The sequence below is a fragment of the Notamacropus eugenii genome, chromosome X (assembly GCF_028372415.1).
Source record: "Notamacropus eugenii isolate mMacEug1 chromosome X, mMacEug1.pri_v2, whole genome shotgun sequence".
In the NCBI taxonomy this organism is placed as follows: Eukaryota; Metazoa; Chordata; class Mammalia; order Diprotodontia; family Macropodidae; genus Notamacropus; species Notamacropus eugenii.
The window spans coordinates 98130794-98147543 of NC_092879.1; positions in this window are offsets into that span (position 1 = coordinate 98130794).

A 16750-nucleotide genomic window follows, 5' to 3' on the forward strand; every position below is an offset into this window, starting at 1 on the left:
TGGCGCCAGTCCTTGTTGGGGACCCTCCTCCCCTAAGGCAACATGTTGGGGGAGCTCCTGCTCAGCTGTGCCTACATTTGGGCAGGTTGGGGTGGGGGAGGGGAAGGGAGGCACCCCCCCCACCCACCCCACGTCCACTTATGCTGTGTTAGTCTTGTTTTGGGGGACGCCCCATGGAATGTGACCATTTAGGGATGGCTCAGCCAGGCTTCCTTCCTGGAACGGCCCGCAGCTTTTGGCTTAGAAATGGAACCTGGGAGAGTAAATCCCAGCAGCCTAACCTTGGGAAAGAATTTCCCTGCGTTTTTCTCGGGAAAAGTATTTCTCCTCCTCTTGGTTAATGCGTGAGTTGGGAGGACACGTTCTTGGTCTTTCTGGCACACTGGTAAACTCCATAAGCTTGGTCAGAGCCCTAACCAGGGTTCTGACTTACTTTGCTGAGCTCTGCACCTGCGCTTATGCAGAAGAAAACTTAGGTTTTAACCTCTGGTTCTGAGGCTCAAGTTCTTGAGCTTGCTAGGGTTGGCATGGTTCGGGTTTCACTCCTTTGGCTGTGCTCCTGGTCCTGGATAGGAATTCTTGGCAGCTTGATTTCTGGTTTGACCACTGGGTCTAGTTCAGTGGCCCTGGTCTGCTCAAAACACTGCAGAGATCCCTTTTTTGGTGTGATTTTGCTGCTTATCTTGGAATTTAAGAGTACACATCTGGCATAGACCTCAATGTCATATGGCAGATAGGTCAGAAATAACCTGGGGATCCCATTCTTACTGCTTAATTATCTGTTTCATAGTGTTGCAGCTACCAACAACAAAGCTTTTCTTTGGTGTGACATAAAAAATTTTATTTTGAAGGGTTCAGTGAACTATGATGTGGCAAAAATTTGGTTCCAAAATAATTTAGCTCTTGGATCCTCCAGATTTTTGGTCCAGTTATTCCTGATTAAAAACCCAATATTTCAAAATATGGGATCTGGTCAGCCCATTTCTTCTAAAGACACTGATTTGGTCTGTGTCCTAGCTAATTGGAAAAAAAATTCTTCCAAGGAGCCCAAGATGTTTAAGACCCAGTTTCAAACCTTTGTGAAAACATTTGGCCAGGATAACTTCTGGGACCAAATATCTTTGACCCTGGGAAGGACATTTTAAATTGAAAAGCTAGCAGAAGTTCAAGCTCATTGATGAAGCTTCATATCTGAATGAACTCTATGTAATGTCTTTAATTACTGCAATTCTGATAGTAAACTCCCCTTGCCAAAAACCAGACACTCCTAGTGACCATTTGATTGGATTTTCGGTGAGAAATAAGGTATTAAAATGAGCAAGAGAAACTACCAAGTGTTCCAAAAGACAGTCTGAACTGAGGCTTCTTGATTTGGGCCAGGTTGTGATTGAAGACATAAAGACAGACCAGAAAAAAAAGGAAATCTTTTTCTTGGTTTGGAGAAATTTATGGAATTGGAAATGAATTAGAAAATCAATTTGTAACTGAAATATTTGCTAATTATGGTTTGAATGTTTTTCTAGTCATTGAAATGTCCTAGAAGATTTTTTGTAAGGCTTGCAGCCCCCAGGACAAAGTTACATGCAAACACCACTTAAAGACTCCTTTTTAAAGAACACTCTTCTGTCCCTGAGACTGATACATTCATTGTTTTAGTGTAAGGAAGGATGATTTATTTCACTGTGTGAAAACGTTAAGAAAGATTTAACGTACAGAAAAGTGGTGGGGAGGGGGGGTTGCAATCTACAGTTTATAAACCTACCTGGTGCTTGAGAACCACCTTGTAAAGAAGGAGTCTGGTTTCCATCAAGACAGAATTTGAATATTGCAAAATTTAATTTTAGGAGAAGGTTTTACTTTACTACAATATTTTCTTCTGCAAATGATTTGACAGAACTTAATTGTTTGGGCAAATTAGAAACAAAGTCAGCTGAAATAGGAATAACCTATATTCTCAAGAGCCACTGTTCTTCCCCCTCCCCCCCCAAAAAAGTGAATTTTTTGCAATGAATTAGTATTGTAGAAGAGAATTTGTATTAACTTTACGAAAGATGGATTCAGTGGAGTGTGAGACTGGGTTATGATTGGGAAACAGATGAGAGGACTAAGAAAGTAGCGAAGATGAGTGAAGGGTCAGATCAGACTGTAAAAGGAGAGATGCAGTTTGAAAGTTTGTGGGACTTTCATCAGTCTCTCAGGAAAAGCAAGCAACAGGAAGTTGGAGCAAACTGAGATTCAAGGAGAACGTGTGGAAAGCCAAGGAAAGTTGGAATCTGTTTACTGACACGGTAGGAATGAGAGGCACGTTGAGAGTTGGGATTTATGGAAAGAGGCTTTTGAGGAGACTTTTGATCTCCTTGATCCAAAGATGAGGAACTTGTTTTCCATGCCTGCAAATTGGCCAACGCTCCTTGGAGCCTTTGTTAGAATCGGTTTTGAAATTTCTCATGAGCTCTGAGTTTTATTTCATTAATCTGTTTATTCTTTTTAGGATGGAAAAAATACCTGCAATTTTGGAGAGAAATTTAATTTTTTTCATTTTATTTATTTTTTTACATTTTGAGTTGAGTTGTCTCCCTCCCTTCTTTCCAACCTTGGATTAGAGAAAGCGAACATTGTGTGTGCGCACGCACGCACACACGCACAAACTACATCCTTCCATAGACCAGTTCCTTCCCTGGAGGTGGATGGCATTTTCTACTGTAAGTCCTCTGTAATTGATTTGAATGTCACTCAGAATAACTTAGTTCACAGTCATTTCTCAAACACTATTGCTCCTTCTGTATACAATGTTCTCTTGATTCTGCGCATTTCACTCTGCATTATTTCATGCAAACCTTTCCATGTTTTTTCTAAAATCAACCCTCATCTTTCTCACGGTATAGTAGTATTCCATCCCAATCGTACACAACAACTCATTCAGCCATTGCCCCCAATTGACAGACATTCCCTCAATTTCCAGTTCTTTGTCACAAAGAGAGCTGCTATAAGGATTTTAGAACATGTGGATTCTTTTCTTTTTTCCCTGATCACTTTGAGAAACAGACCTAATAGCCTGTTTAGGCTAGATCAAAGGATATACACGATTTTATAACTTTAAGCACAATTCCAGATTGTTCTCCAAAATGGATGGATCAGTTCACAGTTCTACCAGCGTATTAGCATCACAATTTTTCCATATCCCCTCCAACTTTTGCCACTTTCACTTCAACCATTTTAGCCAGTCTGATAGGTAGGAGAAGGTACATCAAAGTTGTTTTAATTTACGATTTAGGGAATTTTTTAATATGGCTAAATATAGTTTTCATTTCTTCATTGAAAAATTGCCTATTCATATCTTTTAGCCATTCATCAATTGAGGAATGACTCATATTCTTAAAATTTGACTCAGTTCTCTATATGTTTGAGATACAAGGCCTTTATCTGAGAACTTCTCTACAAAATTTTTTCCCAATTTTTCTGCTTTCCTTATAATCTTAGATACATTGGTTTTATTTGCAACAAAAACTTTTAAATTTAATATAATAAAAATTATGCATTTTATGCTTTACAATACTCTCTAATTCTTGTTTATTCATAATTTTTTCTCCTACCCAAAAATCTGATAGTTAATATGCTCCATGTTCTAATTTACTTATGATATCTCCATTTATGTTTCAGTCATGTTTTCATTTGACCTTATCCTGGTAAATGGTGTAAAATATTGGTCTTTACATAGTTATGGCCAGACTGTTTTCTAGTTTTCCCAACAATTTTTACCAAATTGTGAGTTCTTATCCCCAAAACTTAGATCTTTACATTTATCAAACACAAAGTTACTATAATCATTTACTACTGTGCATTGTGTATCTACTCTACTCCACTAATCCACTGTTCTGCTTCTTACTCAATACCAGATAGCTTTGATAATTACCTCCTTATAAAACAATTTAAGTTGTGGTACTGCTAAAATTCCTTCCTTTACATTTTTTCATTAATGCTTCTAATATTTTTGACCTTTTGTTCTTCCAAATGAATTTTGTTATTATTTTTTCTAGTTCAATAACATAACTTTTTGGTAGTTTAATTAGGATGGCACTGAATAAGTAGATTAGTTTAGGTAGAGTAGTCATTTTTATTATATTGGCTCAACCCACTTATGGACAATGAATGTTTCTCCAATTATTTAAATCTGACTTTATTTGCATAAAGAGTGCTCTTTTTATATTTCTATTCATATAGTTCTTGAGTTTGTCTTGGTAGGTATACTCCAGAGTATTTTACATTGTCTACAGTGATTTTAAATAAACTATCTCTTCCTGCAGGACTTTGTTGGTGATATATAAAAAAGCTGATGGTTTATTTTCCATTTATTTTCTATTCTGCTACTTTGATAAAATTGTTAGTGGTTTCAACTCGTTTTTTAGCTGAATATCTAGGATTTTATTAGTACACCATCATATCATCTGCAAAAAGAGAGGATTTTTTTTTTACATCATTGCCTATTCTGATTCCTTCCATTTCTTTTTCTTCTTTTATTGTTACTGCTAGCATTTCTAGTACAATATTAAATAATCATGGTGCTAATTAATGGGCACCCTTGTTTCATTCCTGATATTATTGGGAAGGCTCCCAGCTTATCCCTTAGGAAGATGCTTTTCATTATTTCAAGGAAAAATTCATTTATACCTTTGCATTCAAGTGTTTTTAATAGGAAGAAGTGTTTATTTTTGTCAAAAGCTTGTTCTGCAGCTATTGAGATAATCATATGATTTTCTTACTTTTGTTGTTGATATAACCAATTATGTTAATAGCTTTCCTTATATGGAACCAGTCCTGCATGCCTGGTATAAATCCCACTTGGTCACAATGTAAAATCTTTGCGATATATGCTGTAGTCTCTTAACTAGTATTTTATTTAGAATTTTTACATCAATATTCAGTAGTGAAACTGGTCTATGATTGTCTTTCTCTCTTTTTTCTCTTCCTGATTTAGGTATCAGCGTCATCTTTGTTCCATAAAAAGAGTTTGGTAGGACTCCTTCTTTGCCCATTATTCCAAATAATTTATTTTCATATTAGAATTACCTGACCTTTGAATATTTGGTAGAATTTGCTTTTAAATCCATCTGGTCCTTATGCCTTTTACTTAGGAAGCTCATTTATGGCCTGTTGAATTTCTTTTTCTAAAATAGGGTTATTTAGATATTCTATTTATTTTTTAAATTTTATTTTATTTAAAAAAATTTTTTAAATTAAATTATTTTGTTTGTTTTCAGTGTTCGACAATCACTTCCATATATCTTTGATTTTTCCCCTCCTTCCCCTCATCATCCCTTCCCTTCTTACTCCCTCCCTGAGATGTATACAATCTTATATAGGTTTTACACATACATTATTAAATACATTAAATACATGTTGCATAGAAAAATTAAAATGAATGGGAGAAACCATAAAACAAGACAAAACATAATACAAAAGAAAATGATCTGCTTCATTCTGTGATCCAATTCCATAGTTCTTTCTCTGGATGTGGAAAGCGTTTTGCCTCAAGAGTCCATTGGAAATTTTTTAAGTCTTTGCATTGCAATAAAATACTAAGTCTACCAGAAAAAAATATTCTATTTCTTTTTTTGTTAATCTGGGCAGTTTATATTTCTGTAAGCGTTGTTCCATTTCACTTAAGTTCATAAATTTATTGATATGTAATCAGGCAAAATAACTCCTAATAATTCCTTTAGTTTCATCTTTCTTAGTGGCATATTCACCCTTTTCTATGGAAATATGAGTTTTTTAAAGAGGGGATAGTTTCAAACATGTTTGCAAAGATGTTATGTAATGACAGTGTAAAAGTTTCATGTTTCAAATTTCATGTAAAAGTTTTAATGCAGTAGTAAACTTCATTTTGAGAAAAGAGACTATTTTCTCTCAGAACTATGATCCATGTGTGATTGGCTTCCAAACATTTCTATTAAGAACAATGATGAAGGCACAAGTAAACATGATGTTCCTGGATGAAATATTTTTTTTAAAAAAATTTTTGTCCTGCTGGTAATTAAGAACAAGACTGGAAAAGCAGAACAAAGTTGAATTGAATCCTTCAAGTTCGATTGAATATATACAGATTAATTTTTTTCATTTTCTCTTAGTTTATATTTCCTCTGAGATATAAAGACTTTGATTATGTTTTAGTAATAAATTTTCAAGCTTGGATTAAGGATTTTACATATAAAATTGCATTAATAATTGTAAAGAAATTTTAAAATCTCTTTCTCCACCCCCCACCCCCCCCATTTTGAAGTCTTTACCTGATAACGTTGAGACAGAAGGGCTCATTTTACTAGTTAGATTTTCACAGATTCTCTTTAAGATTTTTCCTTCAGTCTGTAGATAATCCATATCAAGCACATATCATATTATCCATATCAAGCACAGAGCTCAGACAGACACAGAGCAAATGGCATGTAAAAGAGGAAATTCTTTGAACTTTCAGATGAATTATGGGTTTCTAATTTGATCTTTTCATGGATCTGTTAATAAGATTAGCTCCATAATATTTGAACTTGTTTTCACCAAATGAGCTCATTACTGGAAGATCAAATTTAAGAGGCTGTGTTGTGTTACAAAATTGTATAGAGTCTTACTACTAGGAAATTTTAGCAGAATTCCCTACTGAACCATTGCAAGTGATTTGGAACCAGGGAAGTGGATCTACTAGAAGGAACACCTCTCTAGAAATACCCTAGGGATGAGGCCTAGTTTTCTCTAAGAGAAAATGCTTCTAAGGATCTGATGACTACATGGGACACGTTAGACTCAAGATGAAACAAACCAATGAAATGGACATTTGGAATGGATTACCTGGAACAAGCTAGATCAAGGAGATTTTATGTTATTCACTATTGATGATCATCGTTATGTTACTTTTAATTTACTATTATCTCCAATGTTTTCCAATATTCATGTCTGCCTGTAGGAATGTATGCCTAAGTCCAGAAGAAAAAGTACCCATGGCAAAAGTACCCATGATAGAATTTATAAGTGATTGATCAAAGAGATATTGCAGAAAATGAATGGGAACTTTTTACTTTTGATTTCCTTGTATTCTTCCTGCAACTTTTGGTTGATGAAAGGCCCATCTCCTGTTCACACTGATCTCACCGAAATCTGATTCGTAGAATAATAATGCTAGTGGAACGTCATAGCCATTTCTTTTAGTTGAGAGGTTGTTAAACTGACTGAGATGTAAAAGTTAAGCCTTAAACATTTTTTAGATAAGAAACCAGAGGAAGAATGTCAACTGTCCCTGACTTCTTGGCAATATGTAAATCTTTCTCCTCAATCAGCCTACATGTGAACCATCTAAATGTACCTTCAGTTGTATCCTGATTTAGTTTACCTATAGAGTTCGACATAGTTTGTTTCCTTAGGAGATATATGAGATTTTTGACTCTGTTTAACTAGATTTGTTCAACTGTTATGACATTGAAGGAGCCGTTCTGTCTTTTCTTTCATTTTATGGCCTAAGAGGAATGTATAAGAGTGCAATATGTAAAAGAATTATTGCTCTGTCACTCTGATGTAATTTTACCTGTAAGAAGGCTTGTTAAAATCCTAGTGATTCAACTTAAAGATCTGTACCTTCTGACTGAAAGAACCAAAAGCTACAACACTCAGCCAACATCATGAATCGGAAAAAGCAGACGAAAAGTGAAAAAACCATAGAATCTTTCTATGGGGATAAGGACCAAAACACAAACACCAAAGAGGTTAGAGCTGAGACTGTACTTCCATCTGAAACCTCAGATGGGACTATGAATTTCTCGCAAGCACAACTAGATTACCTGGAACGTCTGAAGAAGGATATAAAAGAAAAACTGGCCAATGATTTTAAAACTATAAAAAAAGAATTCACTGATGAGAACATCACCCTGAAAAAGAAAATTGAAGAAATGGAAAAGGAAGTTCAAAAATTAACTGGAGAGAATAATTCCCTAAAAGGAAGAGCTAATCAAATGGAAAAGGAAACCCAAAACCTAATTGGGAAAATTGATCAGATGGAAAAGGAAACCCAAAACCTAACTGGGAAAATTGGTCGATTGGAAAAAGAAGTACAAAAATTAAATGGAGAAAATAGCTCCTTAAAGGGAAAAATTGGTCAGATGGAAAAGGAGATGGAAAAGCTAACTGAAGAAAACACTACGATGAAGATTAGAATTGGGCAAGTAGAAACTAATGACTCAATGAGGCAACAAGAATCAGTCAAACAAAATCTAAAGAATGAAAAGATAGAAGAAAATGTAAAAATCCTAGTGATTGTTGGTGTTTTCTCTGAAGCCTGAATATAGTATTAAAGGCCTTAGCATAATAAGAAAACCTTGACTTTTACCTCTCTAATTTCTGCTCTGTAGTAAATATATCTTAGCAGCACTTACTGACCACACGAACTCAGAGAGGAGATATTTCTCCCATAGCAATATTAAGGGAAAACTTTTTGGAGTCATTCCTGAGATAAGAAATTAAAAGAGAGGAAATGGGGGTATAGAATCTACCAAATGTTTAAACCCTACAAAGGGAACTTAGTCAACTTTATTTGGAGAAAGGACTGCTGACCCTTTAGTTATCTTTGTAACATACATTACCTTCACAGTTGGCCAATTGTGAATTCGTGAAATGTACAGATTTCTGCCAACTCAGCATTTAAATCTATAACTTTGTTTACTAGTTTGGTCTAATTCAGTTTGTTTAATCTAAATCGGAAAGAACAAGAGATAATAATTCTGTTTCTAGGTCTGTGCGACCTTTAAGGCATAAGAGGCCATAATGGTTGTTATATGAAAAAGAAATTACTTCTCTGTCTCCCTGATGTAATTTTTCCTGGAAAGACAATCAGTGTTTGGGGTTATTCTTCTGAATCTTAAATCTGGGCTTAAACATGAAAAAAGCTAGGTTTTAACCTCCAAATTTCTGTATTGTGATACCATCACTCAGCAGCAGTTACCTGTCACATGAATGTATTTTTCCCCATAACAATTTTTACGAGGCCATGAAGGGAAAGGCAGTAAGCTTGGGGACATGGGGGCTTCTATTTTAGAAGCTCCCCTGTATATACACACACAAGGCTGTATTTACTTCCAAGGCTTTGAGTGGGAAGATCTAGCCAAGCCATAAAGACTGCTATCTTGCTGGTGTAAAATTCACAAAAAAAACAAGCATACCAAGTCTGTCTTGTCTGTGTATTCTGTGTACTTGTAGCTGTTCTGTATTTCTCTTTGGTTTTTGGCTCTTGTAATTGAATAATGAGTCTGCTGAAACATTTGGGGGCCTTAGTCTGGTAGCTGCCAGGACATTCTGATGAACAGGGGTACTGTGAATGAGGTGTCTAAATCAAGGGTTAGGCTGAGAGACTCCAGGTTTTAGCAGCCAGGACAATGCATTGCGACCTTTAAGCCTCAACTCTTTCTGCAAGCACATAAACAAGAGATTTGTTTGTTTGCTGTGGCTGTTGTCTCTAAGTCTGCCTGACCATGGTAGAGTCTTAGTCTGGCTACTGGTTTCTGGCCGCTGGTTAAACGACGATGGTTCAGTGGCTCCAGTCTGGTATAAGCACCAAAGTGGTTTAATCAGAAATTCACTTTATGGTCTGGTTCTCATTCCTGATTTGACCATTGGTTAAATGGTCCTGGTAAAAATACACATCTGCCAAATACTTCAGTGTCATGTTGAGGATAGGTCAGAAATTACCGAGGAATCTCAGTCTTCATTGCTGCTGCCATCAACAACAATGCTCTTCTGAGGACTGATGTAATAGGGAAACTACAATATATGTCAGCCATATTTATTATACAATATTGTTTTAGACCATTTAAAATAACTAGACAGTATGCCTGCCAAAACAGACACAGGAACTATACAAATATAAACGCAAAACATTTTATACAAATAAAGTTAGATCTAAATAACTGAAGTAATATTTATTGTTCATGGGTAGGTAAAGCCAACAGAATTTAAAAATGATAATTTTACCTAACTAATCTAATTATGTAATGCCATCCCAATTAAATTACTAAAACTTATGTTACTGAGTTAGAAAAAATAATAACAGTATTTGGAAGAGCAGAGGGTCAGAAACTTCAAGGAAACCAGGGGAAAAAGATGTGAAGGGACCAGATTTAGTAGTACCAGACTTTAAACTATATTACAAAATGAGGGCATTGTTGAAGTATAAAATGGATAATTTTGATTATTTGAGATTAAAATTTTCTTTTATAAGTAAAACCTATGCAGCCAAGAATAGAAGGAATGCAGAAAATTGGGGGAAAAACTTTCCGACAATCTTTCAGATAGGATGTGATTAGGTTGGAACACTGCTGTAGTGTAGGAAATGACGAGCTGGTTGATTTAGAGAGACATGGAAAGACTTGGACATATGAAGGAAGCTCTATCGCAATCTTTCTTTTGTGCTACCCAATGACTAATGACAATCTTAGGCATTCAGTTTACATTTCCACATATAAAAAGTAAACAATTTGTCTTTATTGAGTCCCTTGTAATTGGTCTTTGAGGTTTGCCTTATATTTCTCCTAGATCTTGTATGTCAAATTTTCTATTAAATTCTGGTCCTTTTGCAAAAAATTCCGGAAAGGTTATCAGTTCGTTGAATGTCCATTTCTTCGTTCTTTTTATTTTGTTTTATTATTTCTTGCTCTCTTATAATGTCATTAGCTTCCCCTTGTCCAATTCTAGTTTTCAAGGAGTTGTCTTTCTTTAAGATTCTGGATCTCTTTTTCCAGTTCGTTGACTTTCTTTTCATAATCTTGGTTTTCTTGGATTGTTCTTATTTTTTAAAATTTTTACTCAATCTCTCGATTTGATTTGTAAAGTCTTTTTTGAGTTCTTCTAAGAATTCTCTTTGGACAAGTGACCATTTGATGTTACTCTTTGGGGTAGAAGAGGCAGTTTTTGCTTCACTATCTTCCTCTAAAGACAAACCCCAGTCTTCTCTTGTCGCTTAGTAATTGTTTATGGTTGGGTTCTTTCGTCTCTCTTCTTTTTAAGCAGCTTGTTATAATCACTTCTAGTCCTGGGGTCTGGGGGATGATACCTCTGATCTCAGGTCCTTCTTACTGTTACTTTTTATTTTTATCCTGGGCCCAAACTCTGCTCTCCTTTTTCCCTCCAAGCGCCCCCCCCCCCCCCCCCCCCCCCACTGTGCTGGAAGTGCTCTTGTTCCTTGAGGACCCTCCAGTGGCTGTAACTTTCAGTTCTCCCCTCTGGCCTGGAACCAGAACCAAGAACTCAGCTCTCCTGTAGGTGCTCACAGCTGGCAGCATCCCTGCCCCACTCCTGCACTCACAGGACTCATCACAACTGGGTCTGGCATCCTTCCAAAACAGGTTCCTTCAATCTTCCCCTGCTGAGATGTCTGACCCGCCCCCCCCCCCCCCCCCCCCCAGTCTGTGAGGGGGAGAATTCACGTGGCTAAGGCTGAGGCTACTTCCCAACCCAGCTGCCCCAGGGCTTGATGTTTGTTGTTTCAGCACAGATAGCCTGGGGGTGTTTACACTTCACTCAGGGAACTGTGCTGGGGTCTTTCTTGAATCAACTCTTGTTAATTTTTGCCCTCTTTGTTCATCTTGGGGCAGTTTTGTCTTGTTTGTGAGGAAAATCTGGAGAGCTTGGAATTTTTCTACTCTGCCGTCTTCCCAGAATCCCTCACCATAAAGGTTTTTCAAACTGGGCTTTAGAGAATTTTTATTCCTTGGAATGAATCTTTTTCAATTAGCCAGTAGACGATCAAAAGGAATGTTTTTAGGAAAAACATCCTGACCAAATCCCACACTTTGGAATACATTTTTTTTTTTTACCAGGAATAATTAGACTAGAATCAGAGGGCACCAGAAAGAAAATAGTTTTGGGAACAAAATTTTCTACCAGATCAGAATCATTGAAACCAACTCACCGAACTCCTAAAAATATATTTTTATGTCAGTCCACAGACAAGCACTGCTGTGGATGGCGGCAGCAATAAAGACTGAGCTTCCTCAGTAGTTTCTTTTCAGTAAATTGGTTAATTAAGTAAATTAAACCAAATACCAAATAGGTGGCGACAGTCTCAGCAACGCAGTGATCCATTTTATTTCCAAACTTCATGGGAAGGCCAAGGCCCATACAGCGTCAAGGCTGTTTTCAGTCCTTCCCACCGTTCTGTAGGATGTTCATTTGTACCATCACTAAGCTCTCGAAATTTACCCCAATTATTGCCCTCTCACTGCTTACTAGGGAAAAGTTAGGTGTGTGTGTGTGGTGCTGGGAGTCGGGTCCAGGACCCTAACTCTTCCCCTGCCCAGGTGCTTTCATAAAGAGGTAGGCTTCTCTGCTGGCCAAAACCCATAGATACATACGCAGAAATGGAAGATCGGACAGTGTGTTTTGTTTTCAAGTTTAAGGGCAGAATTTTTGACACTCAGGGTCTGCTCAGATGTGCCCATTAGCCATTTGGTAGAGCTTTTCTATAGCCCATGCAAGGTGTTCAAATCAAAAGATATCTATCTTCTGGAGTTCATACTGGCCAAAAAGTTCCACAAAGTTTTTTCTTTTAAGTTTTTAAGTTTATTTTAAACTTAAATACAAAATAAGAAAAGAAAAAATTGTCACGTGCACAGCAAAACATGAGAGCATTCAATTTAAACAATATGTTTCCATTTCAAGAAAACCTATGCAATAAAGACTACACGTTGTTTTCAAAGCTGTCCAGATTCTCTTTGCCTCCTTGTAGGTTTTCTTTTGTTCTCAGCTTTGCACCTTTTACTTTATTTGTTTCCCCCTCCCTCCACCCCCCCCAAGAAAGCTACAATTAAGCACCGAGATGTATGTGCATGCACACATACATATATATTGTATATGTGTGTATATGTATGTACACAGATATGTGTATGTGTGTCTACGTATGTACATAGATATCCATAAACATACACCAGTACATAGTCATACACATATATGTAAGACCACGTTATACATATATCCACTTGTCATCTGTTTTTTGGAAGGTGGATGGCATCTTCCTCTGCTTTTTTACATAATAAATTCTACTTCTGACCTTTATTCTACATTTGTGTGTATCTTTCATTTTATAGCATTTCCTGAAAGTAACATATTGCTGAATTCAAAGGAATAATCTGATAGCAGTTTCCATTTTACAGCTAAATGCATCCTATTGACATCCTGAGCTGTAGTTATTTGTATGTTTCTTTCCTCCCTATTTTCCCTCACCGTCCTCACCTTATCCCTTCTCCTCCTCACGTCTCTGCTTTACTTCTACCCACTGCCTTGCCCTCCTATTCCTTACCCTGCTCCCCTCCAAGAGTCCGTCTCAGCCTCTCCCCTTGGCCTCTTGCTTCTTTCTGAATCCTTCTAGATATGTATGCTGCTCCCTCTTTAATCTGGACACCTTTTGTACCCTTCTCCTGAGCCCTCCTAAGTGTGTCCGTTCTCTCTTTAAGCCAGCTCTGTGTGAGTAGGTTCCAGCACGAGCAGCCCTTCTCCCCATTGGATTCCTCAGCATCACTTCCTCTTACACCTCATGTCGATGACAGGATTGCTTTTTTGACCTTGTCCTACACCATTTTGTTCCCTGATGTCTGTAACTACCGTGATTCTGATGCGAAGCTCCCCTTCCCAATAAACAGGGACCCACTTCCACTGATCTTGGAACTGTTTTTTAATTGGGAGATAAAGTTTTAGAATAGGCAGGAAAAAAGCTATCTGTTGTTTCAAAGCTTTTAAGAAGACATAATTCACCCTCTGTCTGCTCAGTCCTGTCCAGGTTGAGACTGCAGAGGTAAGACAAATGAGAAAGAAAGGAAATCTTTTTTTTTTTTTTACACTTTACAGAAATTTATGGCATTGAAAACAAATTAGAGGCTATTTTTGTAACTGAAGTGTAATATCTTTAACTGTAAATTTCCAAATTATGGTTTGAATGATTTTGTAAACGGTGAAATATCCTAGTGGGGTTTTTTTGTTGTTTCAGCCGCTAGGGCTAAGATTACATGCAGATAGCACTTAAGACCTCCTTTTTCAATTCTTTAACAATTTTATTTAAAGTTTCCAGTTCCAAATTCTACCCTTCCCTTGTCCTCCCTTCCTCCCTCACCAAGACAGTAAACAATCAGATATAGGTTATACATGTGCAGTTATGTAAGACGTTGCCATATTAGTCGTTTTGTACCAGAAGACTCAAAAGAAAAGAAATGAAATGAGTGAAAACGAGCATGCTCCAGTCTGTATTTGGAGGTGGCTTTATCATTAGTCCTTTGGGAAGGTCTTGGATCATTGTGTCGCTGAGAATAGCTAAGTCATTCACAATTCTTTATCAGACAATATTGCTCTTGCTGTACACAACGTTCTCCTGGTTCTACTGACTTCACTGTGTGTCATTTCATGTAAATTTTTCCAGCCTTTTCTGAAATCATGCTGCTTGCCATTTATTATAGCGCAATAATATTCCGTTACAATCATATGCCATAGCTTGTTTAGCCATCCCCCAATGGATGGGTATCCCTTCAATTTCCAGTTCTTAGCTACCACAAAAAGGCTGCTATAAATATTTTTGTACAAATAGGTCCTTTTCCTTTCTTTGGATGTTAAAACCCTTTTTATCACTCTTCCTCCACCTCCAGCATGATAGATTCATTGTTTTAGTAGAAAATAATTTCACTGCCAAGAGAATGTTAAAACAAGATTGGGAGGGAAGCAGAAAACTGGGAAAGAATTTTTGCAACTAGTGTCTGTGATAAAGGCCTCATTTCTAAAATATATAGAGAACTGAGTCCAATGTACAAGAGTACAAGTCATTCCCCAACTGACAAATGGTCAAAGGATATGAACAGGCAGTTTTCAGAGGAAGAAATTAAAGCTATCTATAGTCATATGAAACATGTTCTAAATCACTATTGATTAGAGAAATGCAAATCAAAACAGCTCTGAGGTATCACATCACACCTATGAGATTGGCTAACATGACAAAAGAGGAAGATGATAAATGTTGGAGAAGGTGTGGGAGAGTTGGAACACATTCATTGTTGGTGGAGCTGTGAGCTGATCCAACCATTCTGGACAGCAATTTGGAACTATGCCCAAAGGGCTACAAAAATGTGCATACTCTTATATTGCTTCTAGGACTGTATCCCAAAGAGATTGTAAAAATGGGAAAGGGTCCCACATGTATCAAAATATTTATAGCACTCTCTTTGTGGTGGCCAATGTAATGGAATACTATTGTACTCTAAGAAACGATGAACAGAAGACTTCAGAGAGGCCTGGAAGGACTTAAATGAACTGATGCTGAGTGAAAGGAGCAGAACCAGAAGAACATTGTACACAGCAACAACCACAGTGTGAAAAGAATTTTTCTGGTAGACTTAGCCCTTCACAGCAATGCAAGGACCTAAAATATTCCCAAAGGACTCGAGGCAAAATGCCTTCCACATCATGGAATTGGAGCGGAGAATGAAGCAGAATATTTTCTCTTGTGTTATGTTTTATTCTGATTTGTTTTTTCTCATGGTTTCCCCTATTCATTTTAATTCCTCTGTGCAACAAGACTAATGTGAAAATGTGCTTAATAAGAATGTATAAATAGAAACCTATATAAGATTGCATGTCAACTCGGGGAGGAAGGGGGAGAAAAATCTAAGACTTATGGAAGTGATTGTAGAAAACTGAAAACAAATAAATTAATAAAAAAAATAAAAATAGAGGAGAATGTTAAGAAAGTCTTAAAGGGAAAAAAACCTGTAGTCCACAGACTGAACCTTTATCTGGCACTTAAGTATCACCTTATTAACTCTTCTTTTCACCTTTAGAAAGAATGAGACTTGTTTAAATCAGGAAACAATGTGAAAATAAGCAAAATTTAATTTTAAAAGGTTTTACCTTTCCACTGTTATTTTCTTCTGTTCATGACTTTCCAAAACTTAATTATTTAGATAAATTAGAAACAGTCACCTAAAAGAAACAGGAAGAGACAGTGCAATTCAAAACAGAGAGTTTTTGCAATTGGTGCAGTATAAGAACATTTATAAAGAAGAGATCCACTGAAGTGTTAGATCAGGATGAGAGTGAGAAAGATGAGAGGGATGCTGAAGGTAAGTGAAGGGTCTTATCAGAGTGTATAAGTGGAAAGGCAACTTTAAAATTTGTAGACCTTTAATCAAAGCCCACAGGGGAAAGAGAAGAGAGGGAAGAGTTAAGAAATCTCATTGAAATATGGATGAGCATCTTTCTATGCCGATAGCTTTGTGAATACCATTTAGAGAAATGGCCGTTAGATTACATTTGGAAATTTCTCATGATCTCTGAGCTTTATTTCCCTAATTTGGATATTTTACATGAAAATAGCTGTAATTGTGGAGCACAGTTTAAAATGGGCAGTATTCTACTCAGTTACAACGTTTACTAAGTGGAAAATGTAGGAATACATTTGCAGCATGGAATTATTTGAGTATAGCTTGAAGGACCAATAGAAGGGTTTGTTTCAGGCTTTATGGAAGGCAAATATATCCATGAATATCATTAAGTTTTCAGTTTTCATATTTTAGGAGAGCCTCATGGGCCCCAAAAGAGGGAGCTCATGATGCAAGACTGCTAACACAAATCTTTTGGGAGTGGACTAACTGAAAGTAATGGGTCCAATAATTTGAGGTGCTGGCAGCTAATGGTCCTTGAGAAGATTGAGATTTTGAATGATACTGTTTGTAATTTTAAATCC